This window comes from Adiantum capillus-veneris, chromosome 12 (genome assembly GCF_014529385.1).
Source record: "Adiantum capillus-veneris isolate H3 chromosome 12, ASM1452938v2, whole genome shotgun sequence".
NCBI classification, from domain to species: Eukaryota; Viridiplantae; Streptophyta; class Polypodiopsida; order Polypodiales; family Pteridaceae; genus Adiantum; species Adiantum capillus-veneris.
The window spans coordinates 98,716,860-98,737,016 of record NC_140942.1 but is presented as its reverse complement, the minus strand read 5'-3'; the positions used below and the strand labels follow the sequence as shown (position 1 = coordinate 98,737,016).

General features: G+C 43.6%; 1 pseudogene; it reads right to left on the bottom strand.

The window, feature by feature from the left end:
• Window positions 1-253: 253 nt before the first annotated feature.
• On the bottom strand, window positions 254-1,679 carry LOC147446200 (uncharacterized; annotated as a pseudogene).
• Window positions 1,680-20,157: the final 18,478 nt, after the last annotated feature.

Sequence of the window (20,157 nt, the reverse complement as noted above, 5' to 3'; positions counted from 1 at the left end):
ACATGTTCACAACCACACTTCATAAATGGGCGATGGACATTCCAAATTTGCGTGGTGTAGTTTGTTTCCCTACCAATAGTAGAGATCACACCTTTCACCCCAACAACACACCCAAAGGATGCCTTACACCTATTTGTATCAAATTTTGACATGGTGAAGGGGGTAGCTAATAAATAGCTCTTAATAATGTTTGAGGTGTTTATCTCCAAAACATGTTGTAAACCAAGTTTCAAGGAGAGCTTGTCTTTACCATTTAATAAGAGTAAGAGGAGTCCCTCAGAAAGCGGTCCCATGAGTGTAAAGTTACCCAATGTCCAGGGTTTGTGGCATGCATTCCCCAACATGATCTCCAAAAATCTGCAAGGGATATATGGGTCGATATATGATTCAAAGGGCTTTTTTGAGAAGTTGAGTGTCGAGATGCTAGTTGCAAAACTTTGCTTGGCAAGTTCCAACTCCTCTTCATCCAAGTTTGTCGGGATGAGGGAGCTACTTGATTCAACTTGAGGGACGAGAGAGACCTCGTCATAGCCGCTGAGAAGGTGTCGCTTCCTTTGTCAAGCCATTGGGTCATTCTGTAGATTCTTCCCATGTCTTCTCATGAATCTCCTCATGAGATTGGGAGAGTTTTCAATCCATTCCTTGTGCTCTTGTTCATCCTCCTTGCCAATTGCCTTTAGATTGGCTGCTAAGTCTCGAAGCCTTTGTACAACACCATGAGGACTATCCTAAGCCAACGAGTAAAGGTGAAACCATGCTAGTAAATCAAGAAAGTTAAGCAGCAACAAATAAGTATGTTCATCTGATGCAATAGTTGCATTCTCGAGCTCAATCAGTGTCTGATGGAAGCTCCGAACCTTGATGCAAAGGAGCAAACATTGCACCATAGGTGGAGGGGCAGGGGAGAGAGACGCATACCCAAGGAGGGCAAGGGTTGCATCACCAACTGCCAGCATCCTGCAAAGGAAAGAAAACATAGTAGAGAAAGTTTAGGCAAATTTAACCCAGCATTAATATCCTGCACAGACAACGTAGGCACAATAAGCAGGCACCACATACAATATGCACGCAAATCGGCCCGAAGGCTACACATGGTGCAGGCCAGTCCTTCAAAAACGCAGCATCAAGCATTGCATCATAGCATCCACTTCCAGGTGTGTACAAACTCAAGGTCTGAGAACAGCATGAAATAGGTTGGCAGATTAAGATAAGCACCAGAAATGATAAAGAGCAGGCAGGTATCCATAAGCGAGGAGAAAGCATATTTTTGTGGGAGAATAAATATACAAGGGTAAGGAGGTTCTGGGATTTCTGCCCAAAGAGAAGCAGTGCAAATACTGTTGTTGGGCATCCTATATAGACATCACAGAACATGGGTCCACATATTAGGTAAATCAAATGCTACAAAGTGAGAAGAAGCCTTTGCATGTAAAGAATGTCAGATTATGTTACATATAATGACCAAACGAGCACCAAATAGTCAAACAATTATACAATAGAAAGCCTGCTGTATTTGGGCACAATAATGAAACTGTCCGTCCGAGGTCGTGGGCTAGTGCCTGTATGCGGCCCTGGAGAGGTTGAAGTGCTCATCATCATGCCTCTTGCATAGGTGGTGAGATTGCAGGTAGATCATGACCACGGACAACAAACCTGCTGTCTGAGATGAGGCCAGACATAGGCCGTGCCCAAGGAGGGTAGGCCATGCTTCTCAACACATGAGAAGCCCTGTCGAAGGTGAGCCCTATCAGTGTCCAAGGAGGGTAGCTCTTGCAATGACCATGCAAGAGGCTATTTTCAGCTCTTCCAACTTCAATCAAAGCAAAGACCAACTAGAATCTGAGCTAGGGATGAGTTGAAAGCAGCACAAAAACAAGTGCAAGGAAAAAGAGGGCGATGGGCATACCATTCAAAACTTTGAACCCTTGAGACAATCCCTCTAGGCATTTCTGTGGAGAGCTTGCAAAAGATTACCAAGGGTGGGACAGAATTTCTCTCTCTCTCTTTCTCCGCAGCAACCTGCACTGAGTCACTACTAGAGTGAGATAGGGCTGATGCACGCAAACGGTGAGGTAAGAGTTCAAGTGGCGTGATGGTTGCTGCCAATGACATTGTCAGGCTGATTTCGAGCATGCCCAATTTCATAGATGAAGGCTTTATGGACCCAAGCCAAAGCATGGCAGTACTTTCTTGCTATCTCGCTCCCTCTCCCTCTACCTCTGAGGACCTCAAAAGGGAGGGTAGTGTGAAACCATGAGGCTTCGAGGTGCAGCAAAGTATTCTCTACACCATAACCAAAAAGAGAAGTTTTGGTCGTAATAAGAATGGCATAACGTGTGCCATGATGATAGAGTAGGGGCTAGCTAGGGTTTGTGAGCAAGGCAGGTCCTTGCGCGCCACAACATCAAAGTAGATGCACCGTAAGCCTTTAGGATGGGATAACCTTAAGGCTAGATAGAGATAAGACTTAAGTGAAAAAGAGAGAGAGAGAGAGAGGGGTCACCCAAAAAGGATAATGGGGAAAAAGGGAGGCCAACCCAACCATGAAGAGTGATCCACCCATGAAGAGTAAAGGATCACACCAAATAAAGTTAAGAATACTTTCACCTATATCTCATTGCATACAGGACATGGAAATGACAGCTCTTAAAGCAAAATTGTGAAGAGCTTACAAGTAATAGGTAGAGGCCCCTAGCAACTAGGGACTCTACTATACCACTAGAGAGAGTAGGTATTCATACAATTTTATACTTTAAAAATCCATATTGAATCATGGAAAAAGACGACCAATATTTGCAACCACCCATTTGAGATTAATCCCAACATTTGAGTACAATAGATGCCGTGATAGTGAGAAAAAAAGGAGGGTTTTCAATACACAATCTTGCTACATGGAGGATCCATGATTTCCATGCATGTGTATTAGACAAAGGAGTATCCTGTTACCTGCCACCATCACCCACAAAAAAACAAGAGATTGTTAGTCCATTAGGTGGAAGGGGAAAATAGAGAGAAATAGAGGGAAGACTCGTTTGTTGCAAGAAGTAGCACTCTATTGATCACAAAAAGTTGCCTGTGTGCCATATGCTACTTCTTGAGAGCGAGCGAGAGAGAGAGAGAGAGAGAGAGAGAGAGAGAGAGAGAGAGAGAGAGAGAGAGAGAGAGAAAGAGAGATAGATAGATATATTTTATTATCGTCCTTGGAGGTCAAATATGACCTATGGGACCAAAGTTTTATGTGATGTAGTATGTGTATGTCTGATGAGAGACTCTCAATGCTCCAAAATTGTGGTGATGAGAGTCGCAATGGAGAGCCCACACTGTGTATGGGAGAGGAAAGTGTGTAGGTCTAAGTCATGGCTGAAAATGTGAGAGAAGCAAGTTCGGATGTGACCAAAAGTTGAGCACTCCAGTAGTGTGTGGTACTCAGACTCTCAAACTTACAGTGAGCATAATGTGCACAGTCAATTTGACTCTTCTCCATTGCCCTAACGCCCTGTCCCGCATGGAAGGATATGCGAGCTAAGCCAAATGATTGTGATAGTGCGTATTGCCGACAAGGGGATAGGCTCAAGCATGTAAGTGTGAGTACGGTTTCCTCTTTCAGCGAGAACATGGTTTTGTAGTTGGGGGCAATATGGGTGGTGTAATGTATGAAGCGTGACCCACCGGATTTCTCCCAAGCCTTAATACATTGGCGTTGTAGAAAAGCTTTCATTCACTTCAACTTAGTTGGGAGTCAATTGAAGCATTATGTAGCATGTGTAATTCATTCCATCTCCGAAACCACTTCTTTATGTCTTGCATCCATTGCGTGCTCAAGATCTTGCTTTTATGTGTCTTTTGAACTTTTCTGCTTGTTTTCCATGCAATTGTAGGAAGTCAATGTGAGGGATTTTGATGCATCCTTATTATGTACTCCACAACCCTTTCCATGCCCATAACCTGAATTGGAAGAGATCCCGACTCAAGAAGTATGAGCATATATGGTGTTTATGTCTTAACTTGGAGAAAGTTATGTCTTAACTTGGAGAAAGTTAAGAGCATGAGCATATATGGTGTTTATGTCTTAACTTATGTCTTATGAGCATATATGGTGTTTATGTCTTAACTTGGAGAAAGTTTGTAAGAAAACACTTTTGGCATTCTCAAACTCTTTCCAAGTAGACTTTGAGATGATCCCGCCCCACACTTCAACTCCATAAAGAAGAACTGATGTCACCAATGCATCAAAAAGGTACTTCTTGAGAACCCAACACTTGATGTTTCCCACATTACACATGTTGTCAAATGCATAATATGCTCTCTTTCCCACTTCCAAATGACGCATAACATATTCATGCCATTTGTGATTGGACGGAACCCCAAGGCCAAGGTACTTAAAGCTCTCAACAACTTCAAGTGTCTCATTGTTGTACACAATGCATGGATTCTCCTTATGGTTGGTTTTCAGAAGCATGACCTTTGTTTTGAATTCATTCACAATCAACCCACTATGCAAGCAAAAGTTCTCAAGGTCAACTATAAGCTTTTGTGCATCTTCTAAAGTGTGTGCTAGAAGCACTACATCATCCGCATACAACAAAAGCCAAAGAGAGTTGGTGACAACAGACATCCTTGTTTAACCTCAATAAGACTTACAAAAATTTCTAAAATTACTCTTCCCATGTACAATTGACACATCACCTTCTCATAGATTCAAGAAACCAGAACCATAAACTCACTTGGCACTTGGAGTTCTTCCATACTCCTCCACAAATTGTTACATGGAATCATATCAAAGGCTTTCTTAAAGTCCACAAAACAACAATACAATCGTTTTCCTTTCAACCGACCTTCCTCCATGAGAACACGAAGAGTGACAAGATGATCAATGGTGCTATGGCACCGACAAAAACCCGCTTGTCTTTTTACACGCTTGTCATTCTCTTCAGCCCAATCACTCAATTTCATCTCCATTATGCACCCAAACAACTTTTCCATAAGAGACCCAATCATTATAGTCCGGTATTTGTTTACATTCTTTACATCCCCTCCTTTATACAAAGGCTTAACCCAATTTGTTAACCCTCACGCACATTCCTATCACCTAAGACAGATGCCATATTATTTATTTGGTAGAGTCAGGTATCGGGCTTGTCGGTCCAATAGGAAAAGGGTAAGAGTGATCGCCGATGAGAGGCGCACTCTAACTGGAACATTCAAGGGATTAGTTGTCTAAGCATGGGTGCCCAAGTGTGAATGGGGCGAGCTCATATAAAAGTCAACTAAACCTAAAATTCACTCATTTTCTCATTTGTGCAATTGAAGAGTGCTCTTACTCCATCTCCATTTTCTTCTTCTTCATCTCCTTGTGTGTATGTGTGTGTGCGTGAGAGAGAGCGAGAGTGTGTGCGATCGAGCATTGCGACGACGGCACAGCGGCAACGAAGCGGTTGAGCGTGGCGCAGCGGCGGCTCCTTCTTCTTCGCGGCGAGGAATCCTCCACGACAGCAAGCATAGAGTGGTGAATGACACACCATTGCCATCTTTGAACTTACTAGTTTAGGCTAGTTGCGTACTTGGAGCCATCTGTGGCTCGCACACAGTGTATTGGTAAGTTCCTTGCATTGACACGTGCGACATACGCGTACATTTTTGGCGCCTTTGCCGGGGAATGCCATACACTAAGCTTGAATGGCACTCTGTGCTTCTTTTGTGGTGCAATTTCAATTGTAGGAAAGGCAGGGAAGGAAGGTGTGTGTGTTGAGAAGAAGGGTTTTGTTTTGCTACTGTGTATTTCTTTGTTACTGAAGTTTTAAAAGGTAATGTGTTTTGTTTTCTCTGTGATAAGGTGTTAGTATTAAGGTTGTTAGTTATGTGTAATGTAAAGTACAGTAAGTAGGAAGTAGATCTGTTAGAGCTAATGAAGTGTGTTAGTGCGGCGACCTTATTTCCCAAAAAATAAAAATAAAAAATTTAAAGGTAGGACCAGAATCAGGAATATCTCCCAGACCCAAGCCCAAGCTCACGCTCAGGCTCAGGCTTCAGTCGCCCTTTAAAATTACGTATTTTAGCTTCACACGTAGCTAAAAATCGACTTTTTTGAGGACCAACGGAGCTTCAAGTGACCGAACGTTGTGCTGTAAAGTAGACCGCGACCCTCTGAGTGATACGCTTGTTTTAAGCTATCACATACTTTAATCAAAAAACTGATCATTAAAAAATATTAAAAAACAAAAAAAAAGTGAAAACGGACGCCTAAAAAAGTAAGCGCTTAACCTTCGAGGTTATTCGTCGATGCTTGTAGAGTGCCAAAGGCACATGCATCTGCACTCTGGTCGTGTGCTACAAACGGAGCAACTAGAGAGAATTTTGACTTACGTGAGTTCTCAATATCCACCTACCTTAGGTTCCGAGCCCTCGAAGGGGACCCAAGGTAGTACAAACCAAGACCCGAACATAGCGGCTAGTGACTCTTTCTCTGACTATGACGTCATGGAGGGTTTTCCAATGCCTAATCCCAATAGCTCAAGCCAAAACATGTATGCCATGGGTCCGCGGTCTGAACCGAGCGTGCTTAGTCGCTTGAAGGAAACCTTTAGTAGAGCCACTCGCTCCGAACATGGAGCTAATGATGTAAATGAGGGGGGTGGGGAAGTAAATTCTCCATTCATGACCAACATAGACCCTATGCCCTTAGAGAATGTACACGTGAATACTTCATTTACTGCACCTCCTGACTCTTCAGAGCTATTCCCCTCCCAGGTCATATTACCCGATGGTAGAAGCCTTGCCGAAGTGCAAGAGGTTGAGCGATATATCATTGCGGCTAGGGAAAAGGAAGTCGAGAGCTTACGCAAGGCGGAGAAACAAAGAGAGTTAAAAGAGAAAGCCCCTATGTCAATATCCTTGCTAAGAGAGCAATCGAGTGCTCTTGACTTAGCAACCGCTAAGGGCCAACCCTTAGAAAGCAACATTGCATCTAGCTCAAAGGACACCCCTACCACCTCAAGCTTAGATGGAGCATTCCTAAATGAGAACTGGGAGTACAAACTACAAACGAAAACTCTAACTGACCTATACACAGGTCAAACCTATCACGTGGGTCATCAAGCTAAGGATTGCATAGTATTTAAGCGCGCGATGGCCAATAGACCAACCTTAGCATGGACAGACACACCTCGAGAGCCTGCATTGATGCCGGCCCCACCTCTTGAACAAATAGCACGACACATGGTCCCTAGGGCCCAAAATGTTGTTCAAACAACACCCTTACCACCTCCAGTGCTAGGACCGCAACCACCACATCCAAGAATCACTTCTATGAATCAAGTGGGTTGTGAGTCATCTATTGCTTGTTTGGAAGGCTGTGAGGAAGATATGGACCCTAATATTGCCTATGGGATGGTTGTGCTTGAAGAAAGTACACAATACTACACGGAGGACTATTGGGGACAAGTCAAACATGTCTATCAAGTAGCTGCTCTTGCTGCAAGAGGCCAAAATATCAATTACACTGCTAAGAGACCACCTCTTCAATGCTATGAGTGTGGAGGTCCACATCGTGTAGCCGAGTGCCCTATTAGGATACAAAAGAACGCCACACTAATGCAAACCAATCAAGCGAGCACGTCTACTATGCCGATACTCATGTGTAATTGATGTGGTATAGATCATTTGATTGCCCAATGTCCAAATAATCCAAATGCACCAAAGATGACGCCATTAAATTTGATTGAAGTTACCGAGGAGCCATCACAAAGTACACATGTGGTACCAGTAAATGTATTCACACAATCGATGCTCCAAAAACAAAATTATATTCTTGAGGAAAGAGACACGCCATCAATTGCCCAATCTCAGAAAAAGAAGAAAACACGAAGGAAGAGATGGAAAAAAGCAGCGAAGTCAGACCCTAGTTCAAAGACCAACATACGGACTGGTGACGAACCCGTATATATGAACGATGCTGAAGAGGATTCTTATTTAGGTGAAACCATGGAGACCAAAACGACCACTAAGATAGAAACCAACAAGGAAGATCTTCATGAGCCACAATGACCAGGATCCAAGAAGAAGATAGGAACTTATCCAAACCCTACAGAGGAGATTGAGCGAGTCAAGCAATTAAGGAGTTTGGTAGAAAATACCCAAAGGCATATAGAACCAGCACCTAGGTAGATCCAGATTACAGACACCTTGTTCCCTACGCAACAACAACCTCACCAAGTCCATAGACCCTTAGCCATACCTAGTGTCATCCAAGAAGAAAGTGACTTAAAGTCATGGGAAAGTGGACGTACTCACTTCTTGATGGAAAGAATGTTTACAAAGGGATCCTATCAAAGAAATGGAGATCCCATCTTCCCCACGTCAAGGGACTGAAGCCCAAAAGGTGCCGTTAAACATTGCCAAATTGATGGATTTCATGTCTTCAGAAGTTAGAACCACCATCATGTCCAAACATATAAAGACCCTGAGCTAGTCTCAGCTCCAATTTGCACAGATGGATGGAGCTGGGGAGATGCCAATAGAGGAGGAACACTTAGATCCACAACCCAACCTAGATGAGAACCTTGTTATAGAAATAACTATTAACAAGTTGGGACAATACTTTGAGGGTGATGAATCCAATGCGACCATACCAATCACTACTAAGGGATTAACTATGAAGAGAATCCTTGATGGTGGCACTAGGGTTAGCATTGTGACTAAAAATTGATGGGAAACTATGGGAAGATCTCACCTTGCGACCACAACCATAGTAGTGAAGATGGCCAATGGGTCTATTGTTAAATCTATTGGGATGCTAGAAGATCTCCAGATCAAGGTCTTTGGACATAAAATAAGGATTACCTTCATTGTTATGGATTTCTCGAAACACACCATGGCATCAGAGATGATCTTAGGACGTCCTTTCATGAGGGAAGCAAAAGTGGTGCATGACTAGTCTAAAAACCATGTCTACTTGCAGTTCCAAGATTTTGTCATTAGAGTGGATCTTGTAACTGATCGAGCACATCCTCTAAGAAACATGTTTATAATTGATCATAGATCTGACACCACAGTTCACTTGGCCCCATTGCAGTATTGTTACATATGTAAAGCGGACACTGATGTTGGGGAAGATTCTCCTTATATGGATGTACTACCTGGGATGATTGAGTTGGACAATGTGGATCGGGTCCACCTAGCAGTAACCATAGATCTGACACCACAGTTCACTCGGCCCCATTGCAGTATTGCTACATGTGTAAAGGGGACACTGATGTTGGGGAAGATTCTCCTTATATGGATGTACTACCTGGGATGATTGAGTCGGACAATGTGGATCGGGTCTACCTAGCAGCAACCATAGACACTTGGGGAAACAGGGGGACGACCTGGGTAACCCCTGAGGGTGATGAAATGCCACCACTCGTACCCTTAAATATGCTAGAAGCAATGCATATAGCGTCTGACAAGACTCATCCTAATATAACAAAGAAAACATACAAGTGGGTCCCTAAAGCTTCTTTAGCGACCATATGTAGTGCTTAAAAAACAGAAGCCTTGTCAGAAACGTCCCACTCGCCCCAAAAAATTGTAAGAAAACGTGGCTGTGGATTCCTAAACGACTATTGGAAGCCCAAGGCTACTATCAAGGAAATGATCAAATCTGGGTGCCAAAACGTAGATTGTGTTTTTACTTGTCACCTGACCCATGTGAGCCCAATCCTGTAGCTCCAAAACAAATTGACGATCGTGGAAAGAAAAAAAACATAGAATGCTACACACCCGCTCCAGAGCTAGTTTGGGTATCGAAGAAATAACAATTTGTTCCACCTAGCTCAAGAATGGAGTGTGCGCTCCTTGCCGCACTGTCGAAGCAAGGGACTTGCCAATACACCGTATGCGAGCCACAAACGGCTCCAAGCACGCAACAAGCCTAAACTAGCAAGCTCAAGAAAACAAAGGGTGTGTCACTCACCGCTCTACGCTCGCCTTCGTGGTGGATTCCTCGCCGCGATGAAGAAGAAGCTGCAGTCGTGCCGCGCTCAACCGCTTCACCGCCGTCGTGCCTTCGTAATGCTCGATCGCACACACACTCTCCCTCTCTCTCTCTCTCTCACACACACACACAAGGAGGTGAAGAAGAAGAAGATGGAGATGGAGCAAGAGCACTCTTCAATTGCACAAATGAGAGAATGAGTAAAAATTAGGTTTAGTTGGCTTTTATAGGAGCTCACCCCATTCACACTTGGGTGCCCATGCTTAGCCAACTAACCCTAGCATGTTCAAGTTAAAGTGCGCCTCTCATCGGCGATCACTCTACCTTTCTCTATTGGTCCGACAAGCCCGGTACCTGACTCTACTAAATAATACATAATACACGTCCATCGTAGGCGATAGGGTGTCCGTGTGCCGTGAGGGTTAACATGCCCCCCTTCCTGATGTAGATTCCGTCCTCGGAAGCTATTGAGTTGAAGCTTGTTCGTCGAGGTGGAAGAGCATTTGAGATGAATGTCCTTAGCCTTCTTCAGTCACTGCAAAATCAAACAACATTGGCACAGTAATTGCATTCTCTTAAAAAGCATATGCAGATTTAGGTAGACACATTGATTGGTCAAAGAATTTCAAACAATTTGATAGCAATGAACATTAAATTGCAATGTAATCAAATGCATAAACAGATGTAAAGGTAAAAAATTAAACAAGTCTGGGGTCGCTAATTTGACGGTCGAAAAGCACTAGAGATCGAATATTAATACCATGGGAAAGCTTCTTAACTTTCTGTGGTCAATTAAGTTGTTTAATCGCGAGAGCCAAGTATTCATGTTCGAGGGCTGACTAGAGGCTATACCTAGAAGACTTTGTAGTTAAGCTACCATAAAAGGAATTTCTCATGAAATCATCGCCTGACTGATTACTTTTTCTTTGACCCCCCAAGGTCTTTTCACATTGATTCAATTATGATGTGTGTGCTTATTTTGTATGCCTTGGATTTTTTGCTTTTCAAGGAAAAGCGCCCATGCTGGGAACCTCTAGGGCTCTAGTACCATAGGCGATACATGTGAGTGAAGTACCAAATCAAGCTGAGATTTCTCTTCCAGCTTAAAATTTTACATTGTGGCACTTTGATTTTTTGTTTGTTCATTTTCATCATTTTAATTTTGTAACTTTGGGGGGTCATATAACACTGTTACCCTCCCCAGGCTCATCACATTAGTAAACTCCCTTTATAATACTTACGCTAAAGGTCAATAGGGTTAAGCCCACTAGAAAGCCCTAGTACATTTCATACAATGCTGCCTAAATCGGATTAAGAACCTAAGTAACCATTGATTATTAGGAGGGCATTCCCCATGGTATCAAGAGAAGATTTCTAATATCTAGCTTGGTCAAACTAGCTTAGTCGGACTGCTTGATTTTTAAACCTAGACGAGTGATTATGAAAAAACATTACATTGAATTAAATGTTTGATACTAAGCCAATGCGCTGAATATTATGCTACCAATCACAATCAAAGCAGACAATCATAGATGCAAAAAGATAAGGGCAATGCTAATGGACAAGAAACACCTGTTTGTGTCGATGGTCGCGCTTGATTTGAAGAGTGAGTCGAGATAAAGATTCCATGAAGGTCCAAATCCTATCAATAGCAACACGCTCCTGTCCACACTAGGAAACAAAAGGAATACCTCCAGGAGGCACATCAGTGGGAAAAGAGATCTTCGCTAATCTCTCAACTCTAAAACAGAAACACTCCTATCGTACTAATCTTACCTACCCTCCATCACTCAAGTGATGAGGATCAAAGGTGTTTTATGGCATAGGTTTCTGTTTCACTGTACCAGATGTGACATGTGTAGGTCTGAGTCAATGTTTTGACTTTAATGTGCATACTCGTTTGCTAATTGCTCTTGCTCTTTTTTTTTTCTTTTTTTTTTGTGAGTATAAAGCTTTATATGTACATTCCCTAAGATCGGAGATTGAGAGGTCAGGGAAAAAGGTTGAGAGGGAAACAAATGAATGATGACTATCAGCAAACACTCCCCCCTTCCTTGGGTAGATCATACCGTTTGAAATGAGCTTGTCACCCTTTGAAACCAATTGTTCCAGTTGGTAATAGGTGAGGATTTTTGCCAGTAGTTTTCTATTACCCTAGGTGCCTTGTCAAGCTGCAAGGGTGGTAAGGTACTCTCCCAGGATCGAACTTGAAGTGGTTCATCAGGTGATTCTTGAACACTGGGAGGTGTGGATTCTTTTGTAGCTTTATGGAGGTCCACTACTATAGATGGAGGCTGTGTAGAAGCTTTTACCTCTATGGATGTATTACATGAGGAGCTAGAAGCTTCATGGGACTCCCCCCTTCCTGAGCTAGGTGGAACAAATCGTTCTTTCTTTGGTACCCAAACTAGCTCGGGAGCGGGTGTATAGCATTCTGTGATTTTTTTCTTTCCACGATCCTTGATTCGTTTTGGAGCTACGGGATTGGGCTCACTTGGGTCAGGTGATAGGTAAGAGTACAATCTACGTTTTGGCACCCAGATTTGATCATTTCCTTGATAGTAGCCTTGGGCTTCCAATAGTCGTTTAGGGATCCATCGCAACATTTTCTTACTTTTCTTGGAGCGAGTGGTACGTTTCTTACAAGGCTTCTGCTTTTTAGCACTAGTTATGGTCACTAAAGAAGCTTTAGGGACGCACTTGTATGTTTTCTTTGTTACCTTAGGATGAGTCTTGTCGAAAGCGATACGCATTGCTTGTAGCATATTTAAGGGTATAGGCATTTCATTCCCCTCAGGTGTTACCCAGGTCGTCCCCCTATTTCCCCAAGTGTCTATGGTTGATGCTAGGTGGACCCAATCCACATTGTCTGATTCCATCATACCCGGTAACACATCCATGTAAGGAGAATCTTGGCCAATGTCTGTATCCTTCTTACAAGTGTAACAATATTGTAGTGGGGCCGAGTGAACCGTGGTGTCAGAGCGATGATCAATAATGGTTTTACTCCCTAAGGGGTGTACCTTACCAGTCACCAAATCCACTCTAAGGACAGAGTCTTGGAATTGCAAATAGACATGATTTTTAGACCAATCGTGAACCATTTGTGCTTCCCTCATGAATGGTCGTCCTAAAATCATTTCATATGACATAAGGTGTTTAGAGAAATCCATTACAATGAACGTATGTCGTACCTTGTGTCCTAGAACTTTGATCTTAAGATCCTTGAGCATCCCCATAGGTTTGGCTATGGTACCATTTGCCATCTTTACCACAATGTTAGTAACACTGAGGCGGGGTTTTCCCATGGATTCCCAACAATCTTTTGTAACGATGCTAACTCCCGCACCACCATCAAGAATTCCCTTTATAGTTAATCCCTTGGTAGTGATGGGTAGGGTCGCATTAGACTCGTCGCCTTCAAAATACTGCCCTAATTCGTTAATGGGTACCTCAATCACAGACTCGTGTCCATCTAAGTCAAGTGATTGCACATGATTTTCCTCATCAATCATAATCGAGTCAGGCCTATTTGGTTGCGCAAAATGCGGTAATCCCGTTCGTAGCTCTCCGTTAAGGAATGCTCGAAGTGCAAGGAATAACTCAGGATCTCCATACAGCTTTGCTATGATCGTGGTTCGGACCTCAGAAGACATGAAGTCCACTAGTTTGGAAACATTCATTGGCGTTTTACAGGGTGTAGGTCCTTGACTAGGAACTGGTGAGGATGGAATCTCATATTCCTCAATGGGATCAGGTATTCCTTCGTTAAACATCCTTTCCAACAAGAAAGGTGTATGATCACTTTCTGATGTCCTGTCCTCACTCCCTTCTTGGATGATACTAGATATGGCTAACGGTCTATGGTTCATGTGGGGTGGATGAACTTGCGTGGGAAACACTGTGTCATGAATTTTGACCTGCATGGGTTCTGGTTCTAGTTTCCTTTGAGTCTCCTCCACTAAACCTCTTAGATGTTTCACCTGCTTAATCTCGTCTACTGGGTTTGGGTACGTCCCAATCTTCTTTTTACGATTCTTCCCTTTTTGCCCCTGCGGTTTATCTTGGGGGTCTTGGATTGGATTTGGAAACACTTGTGGTGTTTTCAGAGGCTCTTTATGGTTTTCTCTTATTCGGTTTTCATTTGGTTCCATGTTACGGTTTTCTTTGTCGGTCTTTCTCTTTGTGGTATTGGTTCTAGTCTCCATTGTCTCGACTGAATCTGAATCATCCTCGAGGTCATTCATATACACGGGGTCATCTCCTGTTCCTATGTTTGTTTTGGAACTTGGCTTTGAATTTTCCGTATTCTGCGACTTCTTCCTTCGTGTCTTCTTTTTCTTTGCTTGGATAACTGACGCGGTATCTCTCTCTTCGAGGATATGTCCTGGCCCTTGAAGCATGGACCGTGTAATCGCATAAGCGGGTGCGACGGGTGGTATTGGCGATGTCACACTAGCAATTTCGACCAAATTCAAGGGTGTGATTTTAGGCGCATTTGGGTTATAGGGGCATTGGGCAATCAAGTGATCTATGCCACAACGATTACATGTGAGTATTGGCATTGCAGACGTGCTCCCTTGATTCACTTGCATCTGTGCAGCATTCTTTTGCAGCCTAATAGGGCACTCCGCTACTCGATGTGGTCCACCACACTCATAGCATTGAAGAGGTGGCCTCCTAGCCTGGGTGTTGATATTTTGACCTCTGGATGCGAGAGCAGCAGCTTGATAAACCGGCTTGACTTGCCCCCAACAATCTTCCATGTAGTATATAGGACACTCTTCCAATGTATCAAGTCCGTAGGCAATACTAGTGTCTATTTCCTCCTCACAGCCATCTGGATAAGCATTTGATGGCTCGCAACCCACTTGGTTCATAGGGGCGACTCTTGGATGCGGGGGCTGCGGTCCTAGCACAGGAGGTGGTAGCGGTGTAGCTTGTACAACATTTTGAGATCTAGGGACCATGTGTTGCGGTAGTTGCTCAACAGGTGGAGTAGGCATCAATACAGGAGCTCGAGGCACATCCGTCCAGGCTACAGGTGGTCTATTTGCCATCATACGTTTGATCATTAAACAATCCTTAGCTTGGTGACCATACCTACCACATGCGTTGCAAGTTGCATTAAATTTTACTCTAAACGTAGGCCACTCACTAGTGTTATGTGGACCTAAGCAAATGGAACACCATTGTTGCTCCCTTCTTGGATACCTGTGACTATTTTGAGGGGGTCGATTATCCTTAAGAGACTCTTGGATTGCCTTGGTGAGGTCTGTCAAGAATGTCTCAAATACCTTTGGCTCATTGGCAATGGGCTTTGCAGTCATGGGTTCATACTCAATGGCTTGTGAGCTAGTGGATCTCGTGTCAGTAGACACCCTCATGCCTGCTATCATCAAGTTGTCCTCTAATTGGATTGCATTGGCAGTGACATCTTCCCAGGTTGTGATACCTCTAATCACTAGTCCATTATAGATTCCTTCATTCCTCAACCCTCGAATGAATCGATCAAGCAGTTGGTTATTGTTGAAGCGCTCATTTACAGGGCAACGAGAGTTTAAGTGCTTTAGACGACTAATGAAGTCCCTTACTGACTCTCCTTCCTTACGTTCGGCCTTCTGTAGCTGAGATGCTACACCCCAAAGCACACCTTCTCGTATGTACTCCTTTAGAAACAACCTTCGAAGGGTAGGGTAGATTGTTTTCTCATCCACCCTTAGGGTCCTATACCAATCTCCAGCCTTCCCACTTAATGTCAAGCTTAAGGCATTGCACTTATGTAGTTCGTTGTGTTCCCCTAAGGAATCACATACTTGTTCAAACACTTCAATGTGTTTTCTAGCATCTTCGTCCCCATTGAATTTTTGCGTGAGTTTGGCAATTTGTACTGCCTTACTTCTAGGCTCTCTATCAGATGCATGACGCATATTTTCCGCGATAGATCGACCTATGGTTTGAGCAAATGCTGCCAAGTCACCTATGTGAGGAGGCAGGGCCGGTGGAGGTACTCTTGGAATCATATGTGGGAGAGGAACGGGTACCGGTCTTGGCATATGTGTAGATGATGCAGGATATGGAACATAACCGGGCATAGGTCCACTCGGATAAGAGCTAGGGAGCGGCACTCGAGGAGCATAAGCAAGTGGTACTATTGGAGGTGTGGGGGCCATGTGTGCATAAGGGGCTAGAGGCACATATGGTCGAGGCCCCATATTAGGTACTACGACACTAGGTAGTGGCACTGCGCTAACCGTAGATATCATCGGTACATTCTCTGTCAGGCTTATCCCTGGAGTGAGCACTGGGTTTTCCTTAATAGAGGGTTGAGCCAAGTTAGGGAAGCTAATGTTTTCGCTCGGAGGCTCAGATTGCATAGAGACCCCAGGTGAAATGACGTAAGATGGGTCCATGGGGCTCATTAGAGGAGTCTCCATTTGTGATAGAGTAGGCTGTTGAGCCTTGCTCGTATCCAGAAATCTCATGGGGCCAGTTGAGAGTATATTTACCCCTCGGTTTTGCCTTTCTGATTGAATAATGCCATGGATAACATTACAGATCATTTTCTGTTGATCTTCGATGCTCGTGGCACTAGAGGTGGATTGTACAATCTCTATCCATCCTACATGGTAGGCGTGGCCAGAGTGTAGATCCGTCAACACCTCAGTGTGGAGGTCGTATGTCCAATGATCATTAATGAACAATCCTTCTAGAGTCGACGTGTTAATGGTTTCTTGTGAGGTAGAAGCAATGTTGCTCCCCGTGGTTTTACTTGTCACCAACGGTACTCTAGAGGGAACTTCTGAAGGAGGCAGCTCAACAGGGCCTTCTTGGTAAGAAGTTGGTAGGATATCCACATGGACACTCTTTGGGGGTGTGGGGTCCACGTGCGATGTGAAAGGAGATTCCACTTCCCCACCCCCTTCGTGTACTTCATTTGCATCAGGTTCCGAGCGAGTAGCTCTACCTAATGTTTCCATGAAACGGCTAAACATACTAGTACTAGGCTGTGGAGCTTCGGGAGGTGCATGGCCTTCTCTCTCAGTGTTTTGGTTAGGGTATGCTTCCATGATTTCTGAGTCGGAGGAGGAATCACTAGCGGCTATTTTAGGGTCTTGGGTGGTGCTACCTTGTGTCCCCGCTGAGGGTCTAGAGCTTATCGTGGATGGGTAATGGGTGTCCGTATGAATAGAGGCACTACCAATGTGATCGTGCTCTAACACTCGTCCAGAGCGTAAGTGCATGTGCTTTTGATACCCTAAGGTGTCAAAAAGCTGCTCTAGGAGGCCTTGTGACTAGTTTTTAGCGTGTTTTTTGTTTGTTTTTTTGCTAGATTTTTTAGAGCGTGTCGTGGAATGGGCCGTGTGATAGCTCGAAACGAGCGTATCGGTCAGAGGGTCGTGCCGTGCTTTACAGCCCTCCGTTTGGTCACTCTATGCCCTCGGAATCCCTAAAACTGTCAATTTCCAGTAGGGAACTAGGCCCAAACTAGAAAGTCTAAGGGTGCAAGTGGGAAGACAAAGGAGGAGAGTGGAGGACTTGTCCCACATGCTCTCATTCTCTCTTGAGGGAGTAGGGTATATATATAAGAGTGAGTCTAGTATATATCACAAGACTGAGGACTGAGGCCTGGGCCTGGGCCTGGGCCTGGGCCTGGGAAAACGATCCCGATCTATCTTTTATACAAACCAACCCGCCCGTTTTAAGAGTCACATTTTTTATTTTCAAAAAATTTAGCCGCCCGCTCGCTCGAGTTTTTGATTTCCGATTTTTATTTTTATTTTTTTATTTTTTTTTTTGGAGAAAAAATAAAAAACTTTTTTTTTTTTTTGGCTGCAGAAAATACAGAAATTGAAAACGCAGATATGCAAAAAATGCAAAAAACGCAGATATGCAGAAATTGAAAAAACGCAGATATGCAGAAAATTAAAAAACGCAGAATTGCAGAAATTGCAGAAATTGCAGAAAAAAACGCAGAAATTGCAGAAAATGCAGAAATTGAAAACGCCGAACTTGAAAATGCAGAAATTACGGAAATTGAAAAAACGCAGACAATAGCAGAAATTGAAACTTGACAGCAAATGCAGAAAACGCAAAAAACAGAAATCTCCACACACTCCTTCCCTGCCTTTCCTATGATAGAAATTGCACCACAAGGAAGCGTAAAGTGCTAACCGAGCTTAGTGTAGGACATATCCCCGACAGCGGCGCCAAAAATGTGCGCTCCTTGCCGCACTGTCGAAGCAAGGGACTTGCCAATACACCGTATGCGAGCCACAAACGGCTCCAAGCACACAACAAGCCTAAACTAGCAAGCTCAAGAAAACAAAGGGTGTGTCACTCACCGCTCTACGCTCGCCTTCGTGGTGGATTCCTCGCCGCGATGAAGAAGAAGCTGCAGTCGTGCCGCGCTCAACCGCTTCGCCGCCGTCGTGCCTTCGTAATGCTCGATCGCACACACACTCTCCCTCTCTCTCTCTCACACACACACACACACAAGGAGGTGAAGAAGAAGAAGATGGAGATGGAGCAAGAGCACTCTTCAATTGCACAAATGAGAGAATGAGTAAAAATTAGGTTTAGTTGGCTTTTATAGGAGCTCACCCCATTCACACTTGGGTGCCCATGCTTAGCCAACTAACCCTAACATGTTCAAGTTAAAGTGCGCCTCTCATCGGCGATCACTCTACCTTTCCCTATTGGTCCGACAAGCCCGATACCTGACTCTACTAAATAATACATAATACACGTCCATCATAGGCGATAGGGTGTCCGTGTGCCGTGAGGGTTAATAGGGAGGAGTCCGATGAAGCTTCTAGCTCCTCATGTAATGCATCCATAGAGGTAAAAGCTTCTCCACAGCCTCCACCTACAATAGTGGACCTCCATAAAGCTACAAAGGAATCCACACCTCCCAGTGTTCAAGAATCACCTGATGAACCACTTCTTCGATCTTGGGAGAGTACCTTACTACCCTTGCAACTCGATGAGGCACCTAAGGTAATAGAAAAATACTGGCAAAAATCCTCACCTATTACCAACTGGAACAATTGGTGTCAAAGGGTGATGAGCACATATCAAACGGTATGATCTACCTAAAGAAGGGGGGGGTGTTTGCTGACAGTCATCATTCACTCACTCCCCTCTCAACCTTCCTCCCTGACCTCTCAATCTCCCAATCTTAGGGAATCTACATATAAAGCCTTATACTCACAAAAAACAAAAATAATAAAGAGCAAGAGCAATTAGCAAACGAGTATGCACAATAAAAGTCAAAACATTGATCGAGACCTACACATTCACATCCGGTACACTGAAACGAAGACTTATGTTATTAAACACCTTTGATCCTTATCACTCGAGTTATGGAGGGTAGGCAGGATTAGTACAATAGGAGTGTTTCTGTTTTAGAGTTTAGTGATCAACAAAGTTATTTCTTCCCACTGATGTGCCTCCTAGAGGTATTCTTTGTGTTTCCTCATGTGTATAGGAACGTGTTGTTGTGGTTAGGATTTGGACCTTCATGGAATCTTTCTCTCATCCACTTTTCAAATCAAGCACGATCATTAGCATTGCCCCTTATCTTTTTACATCCATGTTTGTCTACTTTAATTGTAATTGGTAGCATAATATCTAGCACATTTGGTTAGTATCAAACATTAAATTCAATGTAATTTTTGTCATAGTCACTTGTCTAGGTTTAAAAATCAAGCAGTCTGACTAAGTTAGTTTGACCAAGTTAGGTGTTAGAGATATTCTCTTAATACCATGGGGAATGCCTTCCTAATAATCTATGGTTACTTAGGTTCTTAATCCAATTCAGGCAGCATTGTGTGCAATGTACTAGGGCTTTCTAGTGGGCTTAGTCACTATTGACCTTTAGCTTAAGTATTATAAAGGGAGTTTACTAGTGTGATGAGACTAGGGAGGGTAACAGTGTTATATGACCCCCCAAAGCTACAAAATTAAAATGCTGAAAACGAACAAACAAAAAAATCAAAGTGCCACAATGTAAAATCTTAAGCTGGAAGAGAAATCTCAGCTTAATTGGGTACTTCACTCACATGTATCGCCTATGGTACTAGAGCACTAGAGGTTCCCATTGTGGGCGCTTTTCCTTGAAAAGCAATGAACCAAAGGCATACAAAATGAGCACACAAATCAAAATTGAATCACTGTGAAAA